Source organism: Symphalangus syndactylus, chromosome 1, assembly GCF_028878055.3.
Source record: "Symphalangus syndactylus isolate Jambi chromosome 1, NHGRI_mSymSyn1-v2.1_pri, whole genome shotgun sequence".
NCBI lineage: Eukaryota > Metazoa > Chordata > Mammalia > Primates > Hylobatidae > Symphalangus > Symphalangus syndactylus.
The window spans coordinates 133,394,209-133,421,492 of NC_072423.2; the positions used below are offsets into that span (position 1 = coordinate 133,394,209).

A 27,284-nucleotide genomic window follows, 5' to 3' on the forward strand; every position below is an offset into this window, starting at 1 on the left:
AAATGAGAGGCTGGGCGCGGAAGTGCATGCCTATAATCCCAGCGCTTTGGGAGGCCAAGGCAGGCGAATCGCATGAGGCCAGGAGTTTGAGACCAGCCTGATAAACATGGTGAAACTCCATCTCTCCTGAAAATACAAAAATTTGATGGGCTTGGTAGCTCAGCTTGAACCTGGGAGGCGGAGGTTGCAGCAAGCTCAGATGGTGCCACTGCACTCAAGCCTGGGTGACAGAGCAAGACCCTGTCTCAAAAAAAAAAAAAAAAAAAAGAAGATATGAAACTAGATGGTTTCCCCCTTCTCTTTTCATCCCTAGCCCCCAAAACTATACCCTAAGAAGTGAGCTTGCCAGGCATGGTGGCTCATGCCTGTAATCCCAACACTTTGGGAGGCTGAGGTGGGTGGATCACCTGAGGTCAGGAGTTCGAGACTAGCCTGGCCAACATAGCGAAATCTCATCTCTACTAAAAATACAGAAATTAGCCGGGTGTGGTAGCAGGCGCCTGTAATCCCAACTACTCGGGAGGCTGAGGCATGAGAATCGCTTGAACCCAGGAGGCAGAGGTTGCAGTGGGCCAAGATCATGCCACTGTACTCCAGCCTGGGGGATAGAGTGAGACTCTGTCTCCAAAAAAAAAAAAAGAAGAAGTGAGCCAAACCAGACCAATAATTCTTTAAGGTCCTGGAGTTGAGTCCTGCCTTCTGTCCTAGAGTGACACATCACACAACCATCTGGAGACAACTGGGTCTAAATGATTACAAGGTTCCCTTTCTCTAGATGGACAAGGAGAGGGGAGACATTTCTGTGCCCATATTTTCATTTCTATCTAAATATCTCAAATCTGTTTAAAAATTCATAACTGATTCTCTCCCTATCCCCACCAAACCCCTCTCTCCCACTGATAAAATTGAACAGAAACCAGAATCCAAATCATGGAGCAAATAGAGGATGAAGCTTAAGAGACATCTAAATTAAATACACTATATTTAAGACCCTTGTCTCCCACGGCACTTACTAAGTCCTGGTGAAACAGCACAACACTAAGAGGGTGTTGAGAAAGAACAAGAACCAGGAATGTCAGAGCTGATAGGGGAGCCAAGGAAAGCTTCCAGTTCAAGGACTGAAAACTCAGATACCTTCATAGGCAAGACATCTATGTGTCATGGCTGGTTATATAAATGTATGCAAAGCAATTGTGAAAATAGGGTGTGCGCAGTAGAGAGTGGCGAGACCTGTGGCAAACTAGAGAATGCGTAGTCTAATCAATAATACTGGGCTTAAAACGTTGAGGCTCATCTTTGTCTGCAGACTACTAATTTTTGAATATTCAATATAGGCCCCTTTTAGCTGAGAGGAAACTGTATTCCGATGTCACTCCAGGCCTCATATTCAGCTGGTATGAGCCCATAAATCGATACTTGTTCTGCATAGTCAGGGTCTAGCCACACCTGTTTTTAACTATTTGCCTGTCACCTCTGAGTTCACACAATTAGCAGACCAAAGAACTGAAAACACATGTACTCTCTCTTCTGTTTTCTGCCCTTAAAAACGTACTTACATTTTATATTCATAATATGGAAAAATAAATGTATATAAAAAATTTTAAAACAATAAAAAGTCATCCAGGCACTGTGGCTCATACCTACAATCTCAACACTTTGGGAAGCCAAGGCAGGAGAATCGCTTGAGGCCAGGAGATTGAGACTAGCCTGGGCAAATAGTGAGACCCTGTCTCTACAAAAATTAACATTAGCCAAGAATGACGGTGCGTGCCTGTAGTTCTAGCTACTTGGGAGGCTGAGGTGGGAAGATTGCTTGAGCACAGGAGTTCGAGGATGCATGATCATGCCACTGCCCTTCAACTTGGTGACAGAGCAAGACCCCATCTCTAAAAAAATTAAAAAATAAACAGATACATAGATAAATGTATCAGTGTAAAATAAGATAATTTTCCAATGAAAATGACCTGAGATTGTATTAAAAATTCATCTGGAGAGCAGATCCATCTGCAGGATGACATTGACAATCCGAACATTTGTTCATCTTTCTTTTGTTGACCTCTGAGTTCTCAATGGACTGCTTGTGCGTGTGTTCTCATTGCGGATACATTAAAACATATTGAAAAAACTTCTCCGCCTTAATTTTTTTAAGTACGTTAATAAGTACAAAGTCTTGCTTTGTTACTGTCAAGGAAGTTCAGTTTTTAAAAACCCCCGAAATTTGGCAACAGTCAATAAACAAACCAATTGATTGTGAGTAGAAATGCCACAGGTATTTACCCCCTTGAGCTGGGAGCAGGATGTTAGCCAGCTGTAGGAGCTAAGGATATTTTCTGTTTTGTTCTCCTCTGTGTCCCCAGAGACCTAGGATCATGCCTGTCACAAAGACAGCTGTCTGGAAGAGTCAAATTCTGAAATTTTTCAAAACCAACTTCTGTTATGCAGAGGTCCTTTACCTCCAAGGGCTGAATGATGACAGAGGTAGAGATGGGATGTTAAAGCACAGGGGACCATCTGGAGAAGTTTGGGGAAATGTCAGTTTGAAGGGATGGGGACTAGGGGGTTAGATGAGGGAGAAAAAGAAAGGTGGGCATTCTGAACACACGTGCAGTTTTCACAGCAAAGAGGCAGGAGAGTGAAAGAAAGAAAGAAGGATTTTCTCTGCTGAGCAGGCAGTACAGTGCAGAGGGGAAAGAAAAATAAAACTAGAGATTGAGAGAGAGAGAGGTGATAGGCAGGGTATTGAAAAATACTTTTGCCAGGAGTTCCTGGTATACCTCTAAGCTTTGCTAGTTCACAGACCTCTCTATACAAGGAATGCAAAACATTGCATTTGGGTAGATAATGTATGATTAAGCTTAAAAATACCCAATAAGGGAAATATTGCATCAAGAAATGTGTGTCAAAACAGCCAGAGAGAAAGACAACTGGACAGAGGGCTGGTCTTACGGACCTAGGCTTCAAGGGAGCCCACCCTGAAAGAAGAGCTGTGTGAGTGATAGAAATCTCATCTAATCTCCCTACAAAGATGCCCTGGGAAGTATCTGTTTCCAGAAATCCAGAATCCTGAATGACTGTGTGCATTGTCAGTCTTTTTTTTTTTTTTTTAGTAAATATGCCCATGAAAGTTAGATTAGGCATTGCCTTTTTTTTTTAAACTATACCCTAAAAATGCTCTGTGAAGCTTTATATCAGTGTAATTAGGCAAAAGAAAAGCAGGAAATCTTAATGGAATCTTTTGATCCCATTAGGGCTACTGGGAGATTTGCTGAGCAAAGTCAGAGAAGGTTAATATCTAACCAGGGTTTAATTTATGATCTGAGTGTACAAACCACTTTCAAGACTATACAGCTGACTAATGAATTTATTAGGGAGATTAATGCTTATTACCTGCCGTTTCAAGACATGCTGTTATGTGCTAACTTGACTGTTGTACCTTGGAACATGCTGAAACCTCCCGAGGTTCACCTGAATGGCGGGTGTGTTCCCCAAGCTTAGTGCTCCCATGGAGTTTGAAGTGGAGGGTTAAGAGGAGTCAGTCCTCACTTCTGTGTTGGCTTCTGTACCTCTCAGCCCATCACCAGGACTACTATAGCCCATGAGACTAGCACAGTCTCCTCCTCCAGCCCTGCTCAGGGCTTTCCTTGGTTTCCTTGGGTAGGGGCAGGCAATGGGTCTGATGTAGGGATATTGCCCCGACAGAGGTCATTTCCCCCACCTTCTGGCAGCCAAGTGGCCACCTCCCTTTGAAAGGTAAGCATATATCTTTCCCATTGCCACTCTCCTTCAGCCTCCTCCCCACTCCTACCTCATAAACAAGAGCAAGTGAATCATGCTGTATATTCAGATAGAAATAAGTCCTATTAAGGCAGTATTTAGTAAGGCGGGGCTAATGAACAGATTCATCCACACCAAGCCCCAGAGTCTTACTGAAACAGTCGTGTAGAGTCCTCCTTATCCAGGTATCTCTTTTTCTTAACTTAAAAGTCACTTAGCCAGAAGTTTTGTAAAAAAAAAAAAAAAAAAAAAAAAGATTTAATCTAATCTATATGATAACCATACACATTTATTCTTTACCTTTAACCTAGGCCTTGAAATTCTTACAGCCCACTTGATAAGCTCAAGTGGAATCAGGCCTTCCCTTATTATTAAGAAGCACAGTATTTCCCAAAGACCACTCATCACTCTGCAAATAGTCTAAGGACATGAGGGGCTTAATCAAAGCAAGGGGAGAGAGAAACCTGAAAGTCACACATCAGGCCAATCCCACTGTTGCTCTGGCTGTGGGTGTGACTCTTGAAGACTGATCCCACACAGGCTGAGGGACATTCATCTGCTAAACGGAGACCCTTACTGGTTGAATTATGCCTTGGTCAATAGTGCCCCAACTTCGGATTGATCCAAGGTTATAATTCTTTTCATTAATCTCCATGTGCTTTGTATAGTCACCAAGGTATAGCACTACCAAACAGTATTTGTCCTCAGCTGTATGTTGTACCAATACCAACCCTCCCCCACACCCTTTTCCATCTCTCTGCATTGAACTTGGGTTACCAGGCTTGACCTACCTTTCCCTCGTGGTGAGTTCGTCTTTGATATTCTTTCCTGATAATAGCTATTAGTGGGCCTACCTCAATCTAAGAGTGATTCTCCAAGTGCTGAACCTCAAAACAGTAAGAGCTGGGGCCCAGATGCAGTGGCTCACACCTATAATCCCAGTGCTTTGGGAGGCCAAGGCAGGAGGATTGCTTGAGCCCAGCAGTTGGAGACCAGCCTGAGCAACATAGTAAGACTGCCATCTCTGCAAAAAATTTAAAAATTAGTCATGAGGTCAGGAGTTCAAGACCAGCCTGGGCAACATGGTGAAACCCCATCTCTACTAAAAATACAAAAATTAGCTGGGCATGTCAGTGCATGCCTGTAATCCCAACTAGTCAGGAGGCTGAGGCAGGAGAATTGCATAAACCTGGGAGGCAGAGGTTGCAGTAAGCCGAGATCACACCACTGTACTCCCAGCCTGGCGACAGAGTGAGACTTCATCTTAAAAAAAAAAAAACAAAAAAACAGGTGTGGTAGGTGGTATGTGCCTGTAGTCCCAGCTACTTGCACGCTTAATCCCATCTCCTTGCACTCCCTCATGAGGAAGGCTGAGGCAGTAAGATTGCTTGAGCCCAGGATTTCAAGGCTGCAGTGAACCACGATCATGCCACTACACTCCAGACTGGGTGATGCAGAGATACTCAGGCTCAAAAAAAAAAAAAAAAGTAGGATCTGAGGATTTTTGGTCCTTCTCTTCCAAGAAGGCTCCTTCACCCTACCCTTCCCTCACAGGACAGCTCTGTAAGCAGTGAGGAGCCAGAGAAATGAACACCTCTCTCCTTTTGACCCTAAGAAGACCTGAAGAGAGACTCTTCTCTGAACATAAAGAATTCTGGCTGTTTCCTCTGCCTTCCTTTCCACCTCCCAAAACAAGGGGAAAGAAGACTGTAGTCTCTGCTCACCAGGCACCCTGTCATAAACAATCTATAGCAATTTCTGATTCCTTCTGCTAAAGAACTATTGTTGAGGGTTGGGGAACAGACAAAGATTCTTAGCCATAAGAGTCATCTCTGTTCTGCCATAACCTAAATGTTTCTTCTTCAAATTTCTACTAATTGTCCTCTGTCTGTCTACTCTATGATGTCCCAACTCTCAGGTCTACTTATGCACTTACTTAAAGGTCTAATTTTATTTTTATTTTATTTTATTTTTTGAGACGGGGTCTCACTTTGTGGTCCAGGCTGGAGTGCAGTGGGTACAATCATGGCTCACTGCACTGCAGCCTTGAATCTCCGGGCTCAAGCTATCCTCCTACCTCAGCCTCTGGAGTAGCTGGGACCACAGGCATGCACCACCAAACTTGGCTAAATTTTTTTATTATTTGTGGAGACAGGCTCTACCTATGTTGCCCAGGCTGGTCTCGAAACTTTGGCCTTAAGCGATCTACCCACTTGGCCTCCCAAAGTTCTAGGATATCAGGTGTGAGCCACTGCACCTAGCCCAAATTTCATGATCTTTGTCTTTTGTTTCCTTTAAAGGTAAAAACCTGCAGATGTGCTGTACAGATGTGGGCTGCTGTTGTACTCATCATTCCAAGTAGATTTGTCTTCTGTCTGTTTGCAAAATGCTCTGGCTCTGCTCTCTAACCTAGGTAGAAGTGAGCAGCCTCTCTCAGGATACTGTATTATGGGTCTGTGGGAGAATTAGAGAGACGTTTTATGCTGCTGCCTATGATATGAGTTTATTTCCTGGTTGAGGTCTGTGCTAGAGCAGGTTCTCACTCAGAAAGGCAGAGACAGGAAGACTGTAGGGCACTTCCTCTATGAACCCACTAAACAGCAACTCTGGGTTCTCTAGTTCCAGGTGCATTTCTGTTCAGATATCTCATGCACTATGTCATGTGATTTTGCAAACTTATCTTCATTCTGTTTCACAGTTTAGGCACTCTGTTCCAATCCTGGGAAGTGAAGAAGGGTCACTTACTCAATTGACTTCAGGGTCTAGGCAGTAACCAGGTTCTTGAGTTCTCTTTCAACACATACGATCTTTTGACAAACATATAAAGTTTACATATTGAACATGCAGGAATATTCCTCAAGTCTGTGAAGAAATTTGTGCACTCCTGTTTTACTTGAAATATAATTTTCAGTTTATCTTTTGCTGTCTTACTCTTTTTGTTTGTTTGTTTGTTTGTTTGGTTTTTTTGAGACAAAGTCTCACTCTGTTGCTCAGGCTGGAGTGCAGTGGCACGATTTCGGCTCACTGCAACCTCTGCCTCCCGAGTTCAAGTGATTTCCCTGCCTCAGCCTCCCGAGTAGCTGAGATTGCAGGCATGCACCACCACTCCCGGCTAATTTTTATATTTTTAGTAGAGACAGGGGTTCGCCATGTTGCCTAGGCTGGTCTCGAACTCCTGACCTCAAGTGATCTGCCTGCCTGGGTCTCCCATGCTGGGATTACAGGCATGAGTCATCGCGCCTTGCCTGATATCTTTCTCTTGATAAAGACATGGGCCTAGATAAATATTTCTTTACTTTGAGATAAATAACATAGCAAGTACAAAGATCAGTAAATGAAAACTGGCCCCAAGATCAGTAAATGAAAACTCAGCCCCAAAGTCAGGGCAATGGTAGAGAACAGTGGAAACCGTGGCGTCCTAGGGTAGTCACTAGCCATTTCCAGCTGATCACTGTCATACGAAGAAGGATCCATGCCACACGAGAGTCTAGTCTTGTCACATATTCTCATTAAGTGAAGTAACTCTGATATTTTGGTGTGAAATCTCCCTGTTTTTACATTTTGGCTCAAAGTTTGTAAAAATAACTGTGGAGTCCAAATAAAACATGTCTGCAGGCCAGAGCTAGGCTTCAGACTACCAATGTAGAACCTGCCATGGGAAACGATAATATCTGGGAAGCACAGAGGTACCCCGGTGTTTTAAAGTGAGCAGTAGGCTGTTGAATTCACTTTACTACTGTTGTATTAGAGAAGAGTCGGAATATTTCAACATCTTGAGCACCAAGAGTCATCTGAGTGACTTCTTTTTCTTAAGGAATAAATCACACGTTATGAAAAACAATGCATGCAACTTTCATCATCCCCTAGCTGTCACAAACTATAGACAGAAAAGAACATTCTCTCCTATTTTTCCAGGGAGAAAAAGATTCACAGAACATTGTTTTCCTTGGTTCAAATTTGAAGTTCTAACTTGAAGTAGCTAGGTGCCGGAGAGAGGTTAAGAGGCTGGATTGTGTGTTCATTGGTGCTTTTCCCCCTGTAGCTGGGAGAGAGAGGACAAGAAGTAGTATGGTCTCAACATGGTGAAAGAAAATGAGAAGATGGAAAACGGAATGAGGTATTCAATTATCCTAATGTTGGCAAATATCTCTGAGGCTGGTATCATGTAGTCGAAACATCTGGATGAGTCACTGAAACTGTCAGACCTTAGGCAATAGCTGGTGCATGAATGCCGTGAGAGTAGTGTTTCCACTTATAGATGGAATGCCTTTCTTCTTCTTTCTTAATTCTTTCAATTGACAAAAGAATACAGCATCACTTGAGTTAGTACTCCTGCATGATAAGTAGGACACCCATGGAGGCTATTCTATCCCTTTCATAATCTCAAGGTGCCAGACCATTTTCACTAGTTCCCTGAAATATGTAAAAAACTTAGAGCCCATGTGTAACCCTCATGCTGTCTAATCTTAACTGAATAAGTTACACAACCCTGAGAAAGCTGGCACCTTGTGTGCTATGGCACTAATCAGCAATGTTTGGCCAGATGCAGTGGCTCATGCCTGTAATTCCAGCATTTTGGGAGGCCAAGGCGGGCAGATCACTTGAGGTCAGGAGTTCAAGACCAGCCTGGCCAACATGGTGAAACCCCGTCTCTACTAAAAATACAAAACTTTTCTGGGCATTGTGGCACACACCTGTAATTCCAGCCACTCGGGGGGCTGGGGCAGGAAAATCACTTGAACCGGGGAGGCGGAGGTTGCAGCAAGCCACTGCACTCCAGCCTCAGCAACAAGACGCTATCTCAAAAATAATAATAATTAGTAATGTTCAAGGTCACATAACAAATGCATAGAAAGGAAATATTGATTAAATAATGAAGAGAGAAATGAATATAAGTACAGCCTGCGTTTAACTTCTCAGGCAGAAAAAAACAATTTTGTTGTTTTTAAATGCATAAATATAATGCTAATGGGTACAGCAAACTTCGCAAACAAAACTAAACATGTCATTTGACCATGGATCTAGGCCTTAATGAATAGGCATGATTTTTAATTAGTCTATCAATTATCTGTAGATAAATGAGTATTGGACGTTACTTGTATTCTTTAAGTCTCCCAAATTTGTATTCTTGGACTCATCTTTGTGTCATCTCTGTCTCCAAAAACGTCAGAATACCAAGGCCTGCTAATTGTTACCTTGATCTGCCTTGCTGATCTACTCTTCCCTCCTCAGCCTCTCAGCTAACAGCCTAGCCCAGTGCTTGCCATATTTTAATTATATTGACAAATCTCCTGGGGATTTTGCTAAAATATATATTCTGGTGCCAATCCTGTTGGTCCAGGGATGACAGTTTGAGTAGCAAGGCCCCAGCCTAGTTTTTCAAGAACAATCTCCTCCCCACCCTACTCTCAATTCTAACCTCCCTTTTGTCTCTTCAGGTGAGTTCCAGCCCTTCTTGTATCCCACTGGTTACAAGATAAATGTTTTCTTTCTTCTCTTTTTTTTTTTTTTTTTTTTGAGACGGGGTCTCTCTCTGTCACTAGGCTGCAGTGCAGTGCTGAGATCTCGGCTCACCGCAACCTCCCCCTCCCGGGTTCAAGCGATTCTCCTGCCTCAGCCCCCCGAGTAGATGGGACTACAGGCATGCGCCACCCAGTTAATTTTTGTATTTTTAGTGTTTTTGTATTCTTAATAATTTTTAGTTAATTTTTGTGTTTTTAGTAATTTTTGTATTTTAGTAGAGACAGGGTTTCACCATGTTGGCCGGGATGGTCTCGATCTCCTGACCTTGTGATCCGCCCGCCTCAGCCTCCCAGGGTGCTGGGATCACAGGTGTGAGCCACCGCACCTGGCCACAAGATAAATGTTTTCTAAGTACTCTTCTGATTGTTTTAGAAGGGATCCACGTCCCCTTAGAGGCAGAGGCTCAAGGCACTCCAAGGGTTTAGTAGGGAAGCATTGACTAGTTGACTCTGCTGGAAAAGGTCTACCAAAACAAACCTGGCAAACCTCCTCCCAAATTCCCCATTCTCTGTGCAGTCTTTTTTTTAGTCATGAGCTGTGCTGCCAATATGATACCAGTCCCAAGGGATTCTCTCTCTGTTGCCGCTTTAAAACCCTCATCTGGAAATGGTCAAAAGCCCCTTTTCTTGGTTATACTTAGCACAGAAAGGAGGGGAAAAAAAGAGGGTAGTGATAGAAATTCTTAAAGACATTATGGGAATCAGAGCCAAGTATCTGATCTGAAGGCAATACACTCCAGCCCCAAAGCCTGGTATCATTTTCTTAGGACGTGGTCTGACTTTCCTTTTTAACTCCAGCTTCCGTTATGATTGGCATCATTTTATTTCTAGCGCCCTAGAAGCTGTATCCACAACAATGAGACCCAGATATAAGTCCTCTAGACACCCTACATTCTCCCACTAAGTTCTGCTTTGCAGTTGGAGGGTATTTATGGTCAAGGCCAAATGGCAGACCAGCAAATGATCTCATTCTTCCTGGCCCACCTTTGCCCACAGAAAAGCATTTTGTGATCCAGATGAGATCTATCTCTCCATATACAAAAAAAATTTTGTCCACATATGTAAAATGGTCATAGTGACTCCTTAACCATAAAGTAACATATATAAGACACAAATTATCAAACCCTGATTAGAGCTATCACTAGGCGCATCAGGCGCAGCGCCTAAAACTCATGATAGCTTTAGAAACCAATAAAATCATTTTAATTTTAATTTCTTTTAAAATTGGAAGAATAAATATAATAATATGAATATGACACCCAGCCAAACAGGGTCTGGAGTGGACCTCTAGCAAACTCCAACAGACCTGCAGCTGAGGGCCCTGTCTGGTAGAAGGAAAATTAACAAACAGAAAGGACTTCCACACCAAAAACCCGTCTGTACATCACCACCATCAAAGACCAAAAGTAGATAAAACCACAAAGATGGGGAAAAAACAGAGCAGAAAAACTGGAAACTCTAAAAAGCAGAGCACCTCTCCTCCTCCAAAGGAACGCAGTTCCTCACCAGCAGTGGAACAAAGCTGGACGGAGAATGAGTTTGACGAGTTGAGAGAAGAAGGCTTCAGACGATCAAACTACTCCGAGCTACGGGAGGAAATTCAAAACAATAGCAAAGAAGTTAAAAACTTTGAAAAAAAAATTAGACGAATGGATAACTAGAATAACCAATGGAGAGAAGGGCTTAAAGGAGCTGATGGAGCTGAAAGCCAAGTATAGAGAACTACGTGAAGATTGCAGAAGCCTCGGTAGCCAATGCGATCAACTGGAAGAAAGGGTATCAGTGATGGAAGATGAAATGAATATGATAATAAAAGCTACCTGGATTTTATATATATGTGTGTGTGTATATATATATATAATTTTTTTTTTTTTGAGACGGAGTCTCGCCCTGTCCCCCAGGCGGGAGTGCAGTGGCATGATCTTGGCTCACTGCAAGCTCCGCCTCCCGGGTTCACACCATTCTCCTGCCTCAGCCTCCCAAGTAGCTGGGACTACAGGTGCCCACCACCATGCCTGGCTAATTTTTTGTATTTTTAGTAGAGACGGGGTTTCACCGTGTTAGCCAGGATGGTCTCCATCTCCTGACCTTGTGATTGGCCTGCCTCGGCCTCACAAAGTGCTGGGATTACATGGCCTGAGCCACTGCGCCTGGCTGGATTATATTCATTTTATACTGGTATAGTCATAAAGTATAATTTTAAATTTTTTTGGAAGGAAGAAACTGACCCATGAAGGTAAAAATGCCTAGGGCATGTGAAAGTCATAATGCAACGCTGGCTATAATTAGAGAGGGTCATTCTGTCAAAGTCTTCCACAACCTGGCCTCACCCCACATGTATAGCCTGTGTCTAATTTTCCTCTGGTTGGGCCTTCTTGCTAATCTAGCTGGTTCTTCTCCAACTGTTATTTGGGGGAGAGACCCAAGTCAAGCTTTCTTTTATTAATGTGTCTTTATTGATTTCTTTTTCACATTTGGAAAGTTTTCTAACTTACTAACACAAACTCTACCCATTTTAATCCCACCTTCTTTCATAAGGCCTTCCCTAACTACAGCCGCCTACATGGATCCCTCTATTTTCTAACCTCTTACAGCGCTTTTAATTTATTGTACCTGCCAGAATACAGGCAAACACAGGTGAGAAGCAATCGCCCATTTCTCTATGAGAAATCACCTCCACCAAAAGAAAAAGAGATTTGGCCAATTTAACTTTATAAACTTTTGGTCATGTTGATGAAATAGGCAAATGTCTATGTCAATTTAAATTAACTCGAATGTATTTAAATGCACAAACATTTTTAAAATAGCAATTGACATAAAATCATGTCTTGATTTAGAAATACTGCTTTTTGTTCTTATATCACATTCCATGAGACTAAATAAAACTCCTAGTTGCAACTTAATTTCTTAGTCATCACTAAGGCCACATTTTGAGTCATCAAATGCAGTGTTCAGATGGTATCATCTTCACTTTCAGCTAAGTTCTTTACTTCCAGATAAGTAAGATTTCCTTTTCGAAATCCTGTATTGGGCTATTGCTAGAAAATTTATCCCAAGCTACAGGTAGCTATTCACATATTAGGACTATTTGCTTATATTCATGATTTCCTCAATATAATTACTGAATTGCGTTTTAAAAAAATCTTGCTTTAAACTATCTTCTTTATAATACAGCCAACATCTTTAACTGAGAGGCTATAACCTTTGGAATAATTACCATATCTTTGTTAAACCTCTGCATTCCTTTTTGAAACAACTTTATCACTTGATATCTATAGACATGTCAAGCTAGTATTGACTGAAGTGGTTTCAGGTTAATATGTTATTCTCCATCAATAATTTGTTGTTCAAAATGAAGTCATTGAGACAGAGCCCATAATGTGAAAGACTTGTAAGTACTAGAATTTAAGTCCAGTTACTCCTTTTCTGAAAGATAATTTAGGGGATAAGATTTTGCTGGCCGGGCGCGGTGGCTCACGCTTGTAATCCCAGCACTTTGGGAGGCCGAGGCGGGCGGATCACGAGGTCAGGAGATCGAGACCACGGTGAAACCCCGTCTCTACTAAAAATACAAAAAAAAAAAAAATTAGCCAGGCTTGGTGGCGGGCGCCTGTAGTCCCAGCTACTCAGAGAGGCTGAGGCAGGAGAATGGCGTGAACCCAGGAGACGGAGCTCTCAGTGAGCCGAGATCGCGCCACTGCACTCCAGCCTGGGCGACAGAGCAAGACTCTGTCTCAAAAAAAAAAAACCAAAAAAATTTTGCTTTGTATTTGAACCTATCTGTGTGTCCTACCATTTAACTATTTGTCACAGTTTGGTAATTATTTCAGATGTATCGGTCTTTTCTCAAACAGATTGCTTTTATTTTCCACTTTTTATGATAAAATTTTAAAACGTACACAAAAACACAGACCCTAGCTTAATAAGCCAAATATACCCATAACCCAGCTTCAACAATAATCAGTAGATGGCCAGTCTTATTTCATGTATATCCCCACTCAGTCCCCACACCTTTATTATTTTGAGGCAAATTCCAGACTCTACTAATATCTCAAAAAAATCCCACCACTTTCAAACCTAAAAAATTAATGATAATTCCTTACTATAATCAAATAACCAGTGTTTGAATTTTTTACATATTGCTTTTATGTTTTCTTTATTTCATTCCACATCAGGATAATGTCTATGCATCATGATTGTTGGTCTCATTTCTTTTAAACTATCTATCCCTCTTCCATCTCTTTTTTTCTTCTCTCTTTGCAATTTTTGTTGTTGAAGTCACTTGAATCATTTGATAGGAAGCATTTCCTACAGTCTGTATCTTGCTTGCTGCATTCCTGTGGTACCATTTAACACGTTTCTCTGTGTCTCATATTTCCTGTAAATGTGTAGTCAGATCAGGAGGCTTGATCAGATTTGCCTCAATTATTATCTTTTTTGGCAAGACAACACCATAGGTGGTGCTGTGTATTCTTCCTGGAAAGTGCGTAATGTCTGATTGTCTCCTTTTTGGTGATGTTATCAACCCCTAGTGATCATTGCCTAGATCCAGTAATTCAAATGGTGATATTCTAACTCTATCCCTCATTCTTTATTTATTAGCTGGAATTTCTCTGTAAAGAAAAATTTCCCATATCAACTATTTGGTTATTTTTTGCATAGCGAAGGCAAGATAAACAATTTATTCTTCATCTGTCAGTTTAAAAATTAATGAAGTTGTTTCCTAGCATTCTTCAAAGATATTCAATGTTAATTTGATGGGGTATTTTAGTGAACTTACAGATTTAAACATGTCTGAGAATTTTAAGTCATTATTGATGTTCAATTTGTTTCGTCTTTGACCAGTGGGAGCCTACTAAGTATGGCATCTAAGTCTTTTTAACATGACCCTAGTAGTCTTTAAGAGCTGCCTTGCTTTATAGCATGACAAAGTGTGGTAGGCTTAATTTTATATGGAAATGTACAATGTTTCCGGTTGGAATTAGCCATTTCTCCAGGGAGTCACAATCTGGGTGCTAGGCCTACCCATCAGCAATAATTGGTTACTGTTGCTAGGCCTTTTCAGTGGACGGAACAAAAAATATAAATCTATTTTATGAAAACTTTCTTGAGGTATAATTCATATACAATAAAATTCACACATTTTAAGTATACAGGTAACGACTTGACAAAGTATAAACCCATCCAAGCAGCACCCCAATAAACATATAGAAAATTTCCATCACTTCAGAAAATATCTTTATGCCCCTTTGTAAATCCCTTCTATCAGGCAGTTACTGATCACTATATGTTGATTTTAGCTACAGAAATTTATATAAATGCAACCATGCAGTACGTACTGTTTGGTGTCTGACTTCTTTTGTTTAGCATGTTTTAAAGATGTGTCCATGATGTTTCCTGTATCAATAATACATTCATTTTTGTTGATGAGTAATGCTCCATTGTGTAAATATACTGTAATTTTCTTATCTATTTATCTGTTAATGGATATATTTGATTTGTTTCCAATTTGGGACCATTATGAATAAAGCTATAACTGTATGCATACAGGTCTATTATTGAGCATAACTTTTTGTTTCTCTTGAATAAATACCTAGAAATAGAACAGCTAGATCATATGGTAAGGGTAATATATGCTTAACTTTATAAGAAACGGTCACATTGTTTTCCAAAGTAGTTATGCTATTCAACACTTCTAATAAAAATGTATGAGTGTTCCAGTTACACCACATCCCTGCCAATATTTGGTATTACAAGAATTTTTTATTTTAGCCATTGTAGCCAGCAGGAAGTGAAATCTCATTGTGGTTTTAATTTACATTTTCCTTATAAACAATTTGTTATATGCTATTTGGCTATGTATATGTTTGTGTCTGTGTGTGTGAAATGTCTGTTTAAGGCTTTTGCCCATTTTTTTTAACAGATTGAACTTATTTGTTTATTTGTTTAATAATGTGCCAGCATTTTGCTGGGAGTTACAGGGGATAGAAAAAAGTTAATTTGTAATCATCAGATTGTATCATTTTTATTTGACCTAACCCTACTTTTTAATGGGGTTTGGTCTCTCTCTATGTGTATCTCTCTCTTTTTTGGTGTTGGGTGATGAGGTCTTGCTCTGTCACCCAGGTTGGAGTGCAGTGGCATAATCTTATCTCACTTCAACCTTGACCTCCTAAGCTCAAGCGATCCTCCTGAGTATCTGGGATTATAGGTAGAAGCCACTGAGTTCAAGCAATTCTCCTGCCTCAGCCTTCCAAGTAGCTGGGATTACAGGCACGCACCACCATGCCTGGCTAATATTGTATTTTTAGTAGAGACAGGGTTTCACCGTGTTGGTCAGGCTGGTCTTGAACTCCTCTTCCTCAGGTGATCCACCCACCTTAGCCTCCCGAAGTGCTGGGATTACAGACATGAGCCACCGCGCCTGGCCTCCTTTTTCTTTTAATAATTTTGTATAAGATTCCACCATGGTTTGTTTCTGTTTATAACTTTTTAAGTGAAATAAATTTTCCTTTGTGTTAGGATGGAGGAGTGACAGTATAGCTTTTCTAGCTTCAGAGCTCTAGAGCTCTTCTACTGTTTTTACAAAGTGTTTAAAAAACAAACAGGCCTAGCACAGTGGCTCACACCTGTAATCCCAGCACTTTGGGAGGCCGAGGTTGGAAGATGGCTTGGTCCAGGAGTTTGAGACCAGCCTGGCCAACATGGTGAAGTCTCATCTCTACTAAAAATACAAAAATTAGCCAGAGGTGGTGGCATGAGCCTGTAGTCCCAGTTACTCAGGAGGCTGAGGCAGGAGAATCGCTTGAACCTGGGAGGCAAGGGTTGCAGTGAGCCAAGATCACGTACTGCACTCCAGCCTGAGCAACTGCAAGACTCTGTCCCCCACCCCCAAAACAAACAAACAAAAACAACTCTGTGTGTGTATGTGAGACTTTAAATTTTCTGGACCTGATCGTATCTGGATTGCTTTCTTCCCTACTTGTATCCAAACCTTTTTGTCCCATGCTCCACTGTCTTGGCCCTGCTCAGTGTGGATTACGTCCAGCATTTTCTCCTCACTGCCGAGCTTTGTCTTGGAAGGGAGCTCCTGTTTGTCAGTTTCAAGAGCGTTCGGGGCCCCGGTGACTCCAGCACCATCAGATCCGACTGCTTTGCCATCTCCTTGCATGCACACTCAAATTGGATCTTGTAGAACCCCATTCCAGTGTAGTGGCTAGTTTCAGATTGACCTGCCTTGCTTTCTGGTGCGTGTCCATTGGTGACTTAGCACTTTCCTTTTCTCATGACTGTCAGAAACCCAGTCACCCCTCTGTTTCATCCCAGTTTCTTACCCCATTGGATACTTTGTCCTTGCCCACAGTGTCTAGGTGTTGTGAGAATACCTTGGTATGCAGTTTTATTGTAGATGTTGCTATGGGTGATTGATTTTGATAGCCTAACTGCTTTGTCTGTTCATATGAGAAATTCGGAGAAATTCAAAACCACCATAAGCATTTTGTCACAGTGCTAGGCACAGAGCAGATAATCTGATGTTTGCTGACTGATGAAAGTTTATAGAAAATGTTCTGTTGTTGTGTAACAAATTACCATCAATTTAGTGCTTTAAAACAACACATATGTATAATCCCACAGTTCCCGTAAGTCAGAGCCACAGCTTAGCGGGGTTCTCTTTTTTGGGGTCTTCACCACACTGTAATCCGGGTGTCAGCCAGGGTTGCAGCCTCAATAGAGGCTCAAATGGGAGAAGATCCACTTCCAAGCTCCCTCAGTTTATTAGCAGAATTCATTTGTAGGACTGAGATCCCATTTCCTTGCTGGCTGTCAGCCAGGGGCTGCAGTCAGCTCCTGAAGGCCCCCACAGTTCCTTGCTTCATAGCCCTCTCCATAAGTCCTCTCACATCGTGATATCTACTAAAGCCAGCAATAGAGAGGCTGTCTCTGATGTATGCTAGCAAGATGAGCCATATGTATGTCGTAACATAGTCACAGGAGAGACATGCCATCAGCCTTGTCACAGCTTTTTGATTAGAAGCAAGTAGTAGGTTTCTCCTACACGGAAGGAAAGAGGATTGTTCAGGGAACCAACATGGGGCCACTCTAGAGTCTGTGCACCACGGTTCACATCTGCCTTGAGACCTGGTTTACCCTCTATATTTGTTTTTTTGTTTGTTTGAGACAGAGTCTCACTCTGTCGCCCAGGCTGGGGTGCAGTAGCACGATCTTGGCTCACTGCAACCTCTGCCACCTGGGTTTAAGTGATTCTCCTGCCTCAGCCTGCTGAGTAGCTGTGATTATAGGCACCTGCCACCATGCCTGATTAATTTTTATAGTTTGTTTTTAGTAGAGACAGGGTTTCACCATCTTGGTCAGGCTGGTCTTGAACTCCTGACCTCGTGATCCACCCACCTCGGCCTCCCAAAGTGCTGGGATTACAGGCATGAGCCACCGCACTTGGCCTACCCTCTTTGTTTGTTAAGACAAAAAGGTTTCTGCTGATAGACTGCCAGTGGTGACTTTTAGCTTAATTTCATGGCAAAGGATAATAAATTCAACTGTAATAGTGAAATATGCAGTTCAAATAGAAACTTTAACAACAATAACTTGAAAGTCCTACTACAGCAAAGTTACTTTGATTCCTTGCCCTTCTCTGTGAAATGGACATGGGTGTCTCTATTGCTCCCAACCTCACAGAGAAAAAATTAAATGATGCTTTTTAGTATCCAGAGGAAAAATAAGATTTCATATGCATCTTAGGCATTTTTAACCTATTTTGTGTCACCTGTGCTTGTGTATACTTTTGGAGTACTTCAAAGAACACATGTCCAAGAATGAAATAGTACCAAAAGCAATGGTTTCAATACTCCAATAAATCAGACAACCTGGGTAACCATTTGGGGAAGAATCAAAAGACGTGTATTTTGGAAACCACATTTTTTGGTGCTAATGATAAAGGAAATGATCTTATTTCCTATGCCAGAGCAGCTTAAGGGTTTAATGAACGAACACAGTGTTTCATTACTTCTGCTTCTGTTCTAACAACTGAGAGTATCCATCAGATTCACCTTTGCTTCCCCACTTTTGCTCATTCTGTCTACTGTTTTCTTCATCTCATTTTTCTGGTAAGCAAGAAAGGGGTAGAAAAAAGTGTACCTCTAATGAGACAATCATTTTTGGGGAATGATATTCTGTATGCTTAGAAGCATTCAGCTGTAGCAGTGAGGGATTCTCCTCCCCTGCTTCACTGTAGGAGAAACACTGAATAGCCTTTTTTGGTGGATGAGCATGGATGCTGTATGCTATGGTGAAGCTGTTTCTTCTCAGCAGCAGGGAGAGAGTGAGGATGGGGATCTCAGGAATACAGCATACAATATATGGGTACAGATTGTGCAGGATGCCCTCTCTCCTGAATTCCTGATTCCCTTCCTTGTGAGAACAGCAATAATAATAATCAGAGTTGCCTTTCCACTGGTGACCTACCCACAAGAACATACCCCTTGCAGAGGATCTTCTTCATCCCTCTCCGTAAAAGGAGAAGAGGAAACACAAGAAGAAATGCGTGGTGCAGAGCCTCAATTCCTGCTTCATGGATGTGAAATGCCCAGGATGCCATAAAATCACTACAGGTCTATAGCCATGCACAAATGGTAGTTTTGTGTGTTGGCTGCTCCATTGTCCTCTGCCAGCCTACAGGAGTAAAAGCAAGGCTTACAGAAGAACGTTCCTTCAGAAGGAAACAGCACTAAAAGCTCTCTGAATCAAGATGAGTGGGAAACCACCTCAATAAACACATTTTGTATAAAATAATCGTAATAATAATCAGTTAACATTTATTGAATAATTATACCAGGAGTGGTATTCAAAATATTTAAAAACTGAAACAGCACAGGTATCAACCAATCAGAATGAATACTGGCCATAATGGCATCCACTCTGATTAGTCATGCCCTCACCATATCAGTTGTTAAATATTTTGACAACAGACTATTTGGATATTTGAGGCCCACCGATGTCAGCCCTGCTTTACTACATGCCAGGCACTATGCCAAGCACCTTAAATACCTTTGCTCATTGAATCCTCCTTCCCACCTGCTCTACAAGATAGATACTCTTATTATTCCAACTTGGAAGATGGGGAAACTGAGACTTAAAGAAGTAGCATGACTTGTCCCATGTCAGATAGCTGAGAGGCAGAGGGACACTAGACTTACACCCTGGTCTTCTGACCCACAAGTCCAAGCCATTAAGTTCTACATTCTAGTAACTCTTGAGGAAGCCACGCCCTACAGCTCCCTCAGCCCTTATGAGAAATATACACTTTAAAAATATGAAGGCTGAACTTTATCACCCTGCTCTTAGTAACAAGGAAAGTAGCCCTTGGCCAATCCAAAAAGGAAAGCAATGCAAACAGCTCAGTAAAAATGACAGAATGAGGAATAGGCCTCAGGGGCCAGGCCTACTCAGGAAATTGTTCTGAACTTGATCCAAGGTCCCTGGAGTACCACTGAAGCCCAAAGTCCAGACCAGACTTCCAGCCTGAGGGGGCATTTTTCAGATAATTGTCACAAATCCTGACTCTACCTTCCTCTCACCATTAAGAGAATTCTGACTGTTTGGGGCTTTTGAAGTGTGTTTATTTAGAGCAAAACAAACAAGGGGGTCCTGGAGAGGAGCCACACGGAACTTATGTCATTGTCTTTCCTGACTAGATGACTGGCTATTTGGTTGAATTTTTTTTGTTCTTCAGCCGGTAGTGACTCCACGTCACTGCCTGTGAGCCAATCTTGATAGTGACACATTACCATTTCCAGAAATTGTGTTTTTCGGCATGACATACGGGACTAAAGAAGTCCACATGCCCAATACCCTACCTTGAGTCGTCCTTGGATTATGTGGCATCCCCAGATATCCCCCTTGTCCCTTTCCCTCCCATCCAAGAAAGCATATAAGAATGCAGAGAATGATGTAAGTCTTACTAGAGGAATCCACTTGGACACAGTTCTTAACCTCTTTGAGCCTCAGTTTCCACAGCTGTAAAATATAATTGAAACATTATATGTTTGGAGGTAGTGTGGGGTGAGGGCACAGTAGAAGTCATGATTAGTTAAAGCAAATCTTTATCCCAACTTCTTCACAACACTCATACACAGACTAGATTAGATCCCTGAATTGCAAAAAAATGAGTTACTAACAAGAAGTACCAATATTAGTATAATAGTAGCAGTATTACTACTACTGCTATTGCTACCACCAACCATAAATAGTAACAGCAACAATTATTAAATAATAACAGTTACTATGCATTGAGCTTTTACTGTGTGCCAGACATTGTGCTAAATGAGATATACCTTATATCTCATTAGTTCCTATGAAATTAGACTTTGTATGGGCATGTTTTACCACTTCTCTGGGGTGGAGGAAATGACACTGGGTCCTAAGATGCAGGATCCAGATCTGGGTGATCTATGTAGAGAACCAGAGTCTACCAGCGTCCACTGGCTGGCATGAATATCATCTGCTGTTGGCACCAGGAAGCAGCATTGTCCAACTGCTAGTTTCCATTCTAGTGAGAAGCATTGTCTGTGCTGAGGAGCTGGGCTAGCTGTTCTGCCTGATGGTGTCTGGGGCGAACAGCCCATCCTCAGCATCCAGCTTGGATCCTCATCTGGCAGGAGTGATGTCTGTCTGTCCTCAAGACATGCAGGGCTCATGTGACATGTTCCACTTGGACTCACAAGCTCCCTCCCTTATGATAGAAGGTGAGGTCATAGACACCAGAAGGGTTTAGAGAGGTGTGGAGAACTTTTGATGGGCCTGTACATCTTTCTTGGAGCTAGAGCAGTGGCAGAGTACATCTACATCTACTCATGGAGTTGTTTTGAGAAATGAATGAGCTCTGAGATATACGCTATTGACTACAGTCTCTGGAGCATCATAACACTCAATAAATAGCAATGTATTATTAATAAATAATAAAAATAATAGAATAAACAGAATGCAAGCATTGGTACTTTATTAGTAACATACTGCCAACACTCCTCACAAACAATTATGACGAAGACCATTTCACCATTCTGTTCAAGAACCCATGCTCTGCAGAAGCAAAGGACCTCTTCAAGGAGAACTACAAACCACTGCTCAAAGAAGTCAGAAAGGACACAAACAAATGAAGAAACATTCCATGCTCACGGATAGTAAGAATCAATATCATGAAAATGGCCATACTGCCCAAAGTAACTTATAGATTCAATACTATTCCCATTAAACTACAATTGACATTCTTCACAGAATTAGAAAAAAAATGATTTTAAAATTCACATGGAACCAAAAAGAGCTCAAATAGCCAGGACAATCCTAAGCAAAAAGAACAAAACTGGAGGCATCATGCTACTCAACTTCAAACTATACTACAAGGCTACAGTAACCAAAACAGCATGGTACTGGTACAAGAACAGTCACATAGATCAATGGAACAGAATAGAGAACTTAGAAATAAGACCATACACCTACAACCATCTGATCTTCGACAAACTTGACAAAAACAAGCAATAGGGAAAGGAATCCCTATTCGATAAATGGTGCCGGGATAACTGGGTTGCCATATGCAAAAAATTGAAACTAGACCCCTTCCTTATACCTTATACAAAAATTAACTGAAGATAGATTAAACACTTAAACGTAAAACCCAAAACTATAAAAACCCTAAAAGAAAAACTAGGCAATATCATTCAGGACATAGGCATGGCCAAAGATTTAATGATGAAAACACCAAAAGCAATTGCAACAAAAGCAAAAATTGACAAATGGGATCTAATTAAACTAAAGAGCTCCTGAACAGCAAAAGAAATTATCATCAGAGTACACAGACAACCTCCAGAATGGGAGAAAATTTTTGATTGCAATCTATACATCTGACAAGGTCTGATATCCAGAGTCTACATGGAATTTAAACAAATTTACAACAAAAAAAAAACCCCATTAAAAAGTGGCCAAAATACATGAACAGACACTTCTCAAAAGAAGACTCATGCAGCCAACAAACATATGAAAAAAAGCTCAACATTACTGATCATTAGAGAAAAGTAAATCAAGATCACAATGAGATACCATCTCACACCAGTCAGAATGACTATTATTAAAAGGTCAAAAAACAACAGATGCTGGTGAGGTTGTGGAGAAAGAGGAACGTTTTTACACCATTGGTGGGAGTGCAACTTAGTTCAACCACTGTGGAAGACAGTGTGGCGATTCCTCAAAGACCTGTAGGCAGAAATACTGTTTGACCCAGCAATTCCTTTACTGGGTATTTACCTAAAGGAATATAAATTATTCCATTATAAAGATACATGCACGCATATGTTCACTGCAGCACTATTTACAATAGTAAAGTCATGGAATCAACCTAAATGCCCAATAATGATAGACTGGATAAAGAAAATGTGATACATATACACCATAGAATACTATGCAGTCATAAAAAGGAATGAGATCATGTTCTTTTCAGGGACATAGATGAAGTTGGAAGCCATTATCCTCAGCAAACTAATGCAGGAACAGGAAACCAAACACTACATGTTCTCACTTCTAAGTGGGAGCTGAATTATGAGAACACATGTTCACATAGTGGGGAACAACATACACTGGGGCCTGTCAGAAAGTGTGGTGGGGGAGGGAGGACATCAGGAAGAATACCTAATGGATGCTGGGCTTAATACCTAGGTGATAAGATTATCTGTGCAGCAAACCGCCATGTTTGCAGGTAACAAACCTGCACATCCTGCATATATATGCCTGAACTTAAAACGAAGTTGAAGATAAATAAATAATTAATTAAATAATTAAAGAACAAATGAGTAGGGGAAAAAAAAAATGGATAGTGAAGGCAACCTGTGACCTCAGAGGCTTAGAGTCAATTTTCTGGCCTGAGCTATGCCTGGTCTTAGACAGCATTATTGGATGCAGCCTCAAAAGAGAAGTTCTGTGTCTAGTAACAGCCAGTGAGAAATACAAAACTAAACTGGTCACAGTACCATAATATAAGCAGCCAATGGTGACCCAATGCAAACATGAAACATTGTATCTCATCGGCACCCAGTCTGTATGTTGACAGTGCCATGTTACATAGCCATTTTCTCTCCATAGTTATGTTAAATTACTCAGGTTGAATTCATTTGCTCATTTTTTTTTTTTTTTGAGACGGAGTCTCGCTCTGTCACCCAAGCTGGAGTGCAATGGCACCATCTAGGCTCACTGCAACCCCTGCCTCCCGGGTTCAAGCAATTTTCCTGCCTCAGCCTCCCGAGTAGCTGGGATTTGGGATTACATGCGCCCACCACCACGTCCAGCTAATTTTTGTATTTTAATGGAGAAGGGGTTCGCCATGTTGGCCAGGCTGGTCTCGAACTCCTGACCTCAAGTGATCCACCTGCCTCAGCCTCCCAAAGTGCTGGATTACAGGCATGGCCTCATTTGTTCATGTTTTTAGTCTATAGTGAGCCCATTTTCTTACCCTAGGTGTAAGTCTTTGAGTCTTAGAGCTAGAACAGGCCTGCGAGTTCATTAGTCTGGTGCTGTCTAATATCTGCAGTGATAGGAATATTCCATATCTTCACTGTCCAGGATTGTAACCACTAGATATAAATGGCTATTGAACTCTTCAAATGTAGCTAATGTGACTGAAAAACTGAATTTTAAACTTTAAAAAAAAATTAATCCATTTAAATTTAAATAACCGTATGCTGCTAGAGCTATCTATTGGAAAGAAAAGATTTAGTCCAATTCTTTCATTTTGTGGATGAGTTCCAGAGACGCTAGTGACCTCCACACGATCGTTCAGCTGGTTAGAGGCAGTGCAATGCATAGGAAACACTGATTACCAACTCAAATGTTTTGTCAAACACATTATGTTTCCATTTATTTGTCCCCAGGTGGAAATGGCTTTCTATACATCCACTCAGGTTGGTAGGGAGGGAAGGCGGGTAGATGGAGAGATGCAAACTACTTTTGTTGTCTTGGTCGACCATCTATAGAAACTTTATTATTATTATTTTTAATAGATGAAAAAAGGGTCTTACTGTGTTGCTCAGGCTGGTCTCAAATTCCTGGGCTCAAGTGATCCTCCTACTTCAGCCTCCCTAGCAGCTGGGATTACAAGCATGCCTGGGGTTCAACATAAAAACATTTCTGAAGAGACAGGAAGAATAAGAAGCATCCCATTTTAAATACTGTGAAGAACCGAGAGTAGTTAAGGAGAGATGGGGATCAGGGTGGTAAAATGTGGTTTTGGCTTTGTCACATTGTAAATAAACACTGACAACTCATGTTGGTTTTGTTTGTTTGTTTGTTTGTTTAGTTAAGTTTTGTAGGATGAACCTCTATAGTGAAAAAATAAATGAGTTAAATACTGTTGAGGACTCACTATGTAGAAGGCCTAGTGTTAACTACCATGGGCGATTTCTAAAAACCATAAAATAGAGTTCCTCCCTTCGAAGAAGAGGCCATTTAATTGAGAAGATATGATATGCAAGCAGTAAAAGCTAAAAAATAGTATAAGCCTTTAAATAATTGTTAAATGTCATTGTGGAGAGTGGCCTCATTGCAGGTTTGGGAGACAGAAATGGGTAGCTCCTTGCTTCTGAGAATGTATTCCAACCCTTTGCTTATTTCATAAGTACCTTTCACTTCCATTTAGGGACATTAGCAGTGTCTGATTTTTGTTGTTGTTGTATTGTTTTGGTTTTGTTTTTGGGGTTTTTTGAGACAGAGTCTCGCTCTGTTGCTCAGGCTGGAGTGCAGTGGCGTGATCTCAGCTCACTGCAACCTCCACCTCATGGGTTCAAGCTATTCTCTTGCCTCAGCCTCCCAAGAAGCTGGGACTACAGGCGTGCACCACCACCTCCAGCTGATTTTTGTATTTTTTTTAGTAGAGACAGGGTTTCACCATGTTAGCCAGGCTGGTCTCAAACTCCTGACCTCAGGTAATCAGCCCGCCTCAGCCTCCCGAAATGCTGGGATTACAGGCATGAGCCACCATGCCTGGCCAGGTCTTTACCCATAATATGCTCAAGGGAAGCCAAGATCCAACAGCCAGGAAGGGGGAATGGGGTAGAACGTGGTCTCAGATCAGAACCCCTCCTGGCTGTGTGGCCCTCATCTGGGAACTTTGCATCCTGCGACTTCCTTTTCTCATCTGTCTAAGGGAAGAGTAACTTCAACTGTACAGGTTGTCATCAGCATTTATCAGCCCACCTATTGATTCATCCACACCCTATCCCACTTGTAAATGCAGACTGTCAATGCCACCATTACTTGAAATTTGGTTCTCCTGTGCTGCTTCTTTGGCTATTTAATTCTTGCACTGGTATTGGGCCCCGGTTGTCTCCTGCCAATTCAAGCTTGGCCTATTTCTCCAGCTTTTCCTTCTCTCATGAAAGGAAAATAGATTTGGATAAGATTAAATGATAAATTGAGTGCAGGTGACATAGTACTTGGCACAAAGTAAGCATTTAATAAAAATAAGTAGAATAGCTGTTAACATTTATTAAATTCTCATTATGTGCCAGACATTGTTCTAAGCACTTTATGTGTATTAACTCATCTAGTGCCTGGAGACAAGATTCAAGTACAAGTGTTATTAAGACAATGCTTCTGGGAATAACTTGTAAGAGAGTGGGGGAAGCAGGAAGCAAAGACAAAAAAAGAAAAAAAAAAAGCAAAATAGGTGCAATTTCAGGCAATATCCCACAGAGAGGTGGCTTCAGTCTAATCTCTCAGAGGAGTCCTGGAATGTAACTTATGCCCCAGTGCTTGGTTTCTGAGCTTTCAAATGCAGGTCCCTGCCAGTCATTGGCTAAAAATTAGGATAACGTAAACCGTCAGGCACTTCTGGCTCTCTGAACTTACGGGATAATGGGTCCACCAAGCAAAAATACAGGAGCAGGAGAAGGGATGCGAAGAAAATGATAAAAGGATGCTGAGATATTGGGCCAGAATACTAATAATGTCTGCTGCAAAGCCTCACAGTAACAACAAAAATTCTAGTGAACACATATTTCAGGCTGGGTACAGTGGCTCATTCCTGTAGTTCCAGCACTTGGGAGGCTGAGGTGGGTGGATTGCTTGAGCTCAGGAGTTTGAGACCAGCCTGGGCAATATGACAAAACCCCAGCTCTATTAAGCAAACAAACAAATTTAAAAATCCATTTAACAGATGAGGCACAGGAGTTTAAGTAATTTGCTCTGAAAAAATTAGCTGGGCATGGTGGTATGCATCTGTAGCCCCACCTACTCTGGAGACTGAGGCAGGAGGATCACTTGAACCCAAGAGACGAAGATTGCAGTGAGCCGAGATAGCACCACTGCACTCCAGCCTGGGCGACCAAGTGAGACTCTATCTCAAAAAAAAAAAGTTTTAAATATTAAAAATAATAAATAAATACACTGCTCCAGTCACATAGCTAGTAAAGGGAAATAAGAATTCAAACCTAGGCAGCCCAGCTCCCAAGTTTGTGCCCTTCATCTCAGTGCAGTACTAGCCAGGTGTCCTAGCCACACCACATTCTCTTTTCAGACATAATGCCTACATGTTGGTCTGTGGTACAGACATCTGGAAACACACTAAACTTAACCAAATTGTTCCTTCATGTGGGAGGTCCTTTGCCATCCTGACTTTTCTCAGCCTCCATCACTGTAATGTAATCAGGATGCTTTTCATCCCTAGCAGTTTCTAATTCCTGCAATTTTCCCCTTAATGGCTCTCCGGATCTTGCCACTGATTATGGTGCCATTCACAGCTCTTCAGCAGGTGCTGGGCATAGGCACCAGGTGCAGGCTTCCAAGAGCTCCACTTTTCATTTGAAACAAATTTCATTTTATTTCAACATTTCAAAAAAATTCCTCTCCCTTCAACATGTTATTAAATCACTTTTTTTCTGGAAAGACTTTGGCTACAATTTTTTTTTTTCTATAAAAATAGAGCCAAAGTATTTC

At 41.4% G+C, this 27,284-nt stretch overlaps 1 long non-coding RNA gene and 1 pseudogene across 1 annotated transcript in view; both read left to right on the forward strand.

The window, feature by feature from the left end:
- The window catches only part of LOC134736322 (uncharacterized), a 149,338-nt gene that overhangs the window by 20,702 nt on the left and 101,352 nt on the right, over positions 1–27,284 (forward strand). The gene's annotated exons all lie outside the window — the stretch shown is intronic.
- Positions 18,582–19,042, forward strand: LOC129489204 (small ribosomal subunit protein eS27-like; annotated as a pseudogene).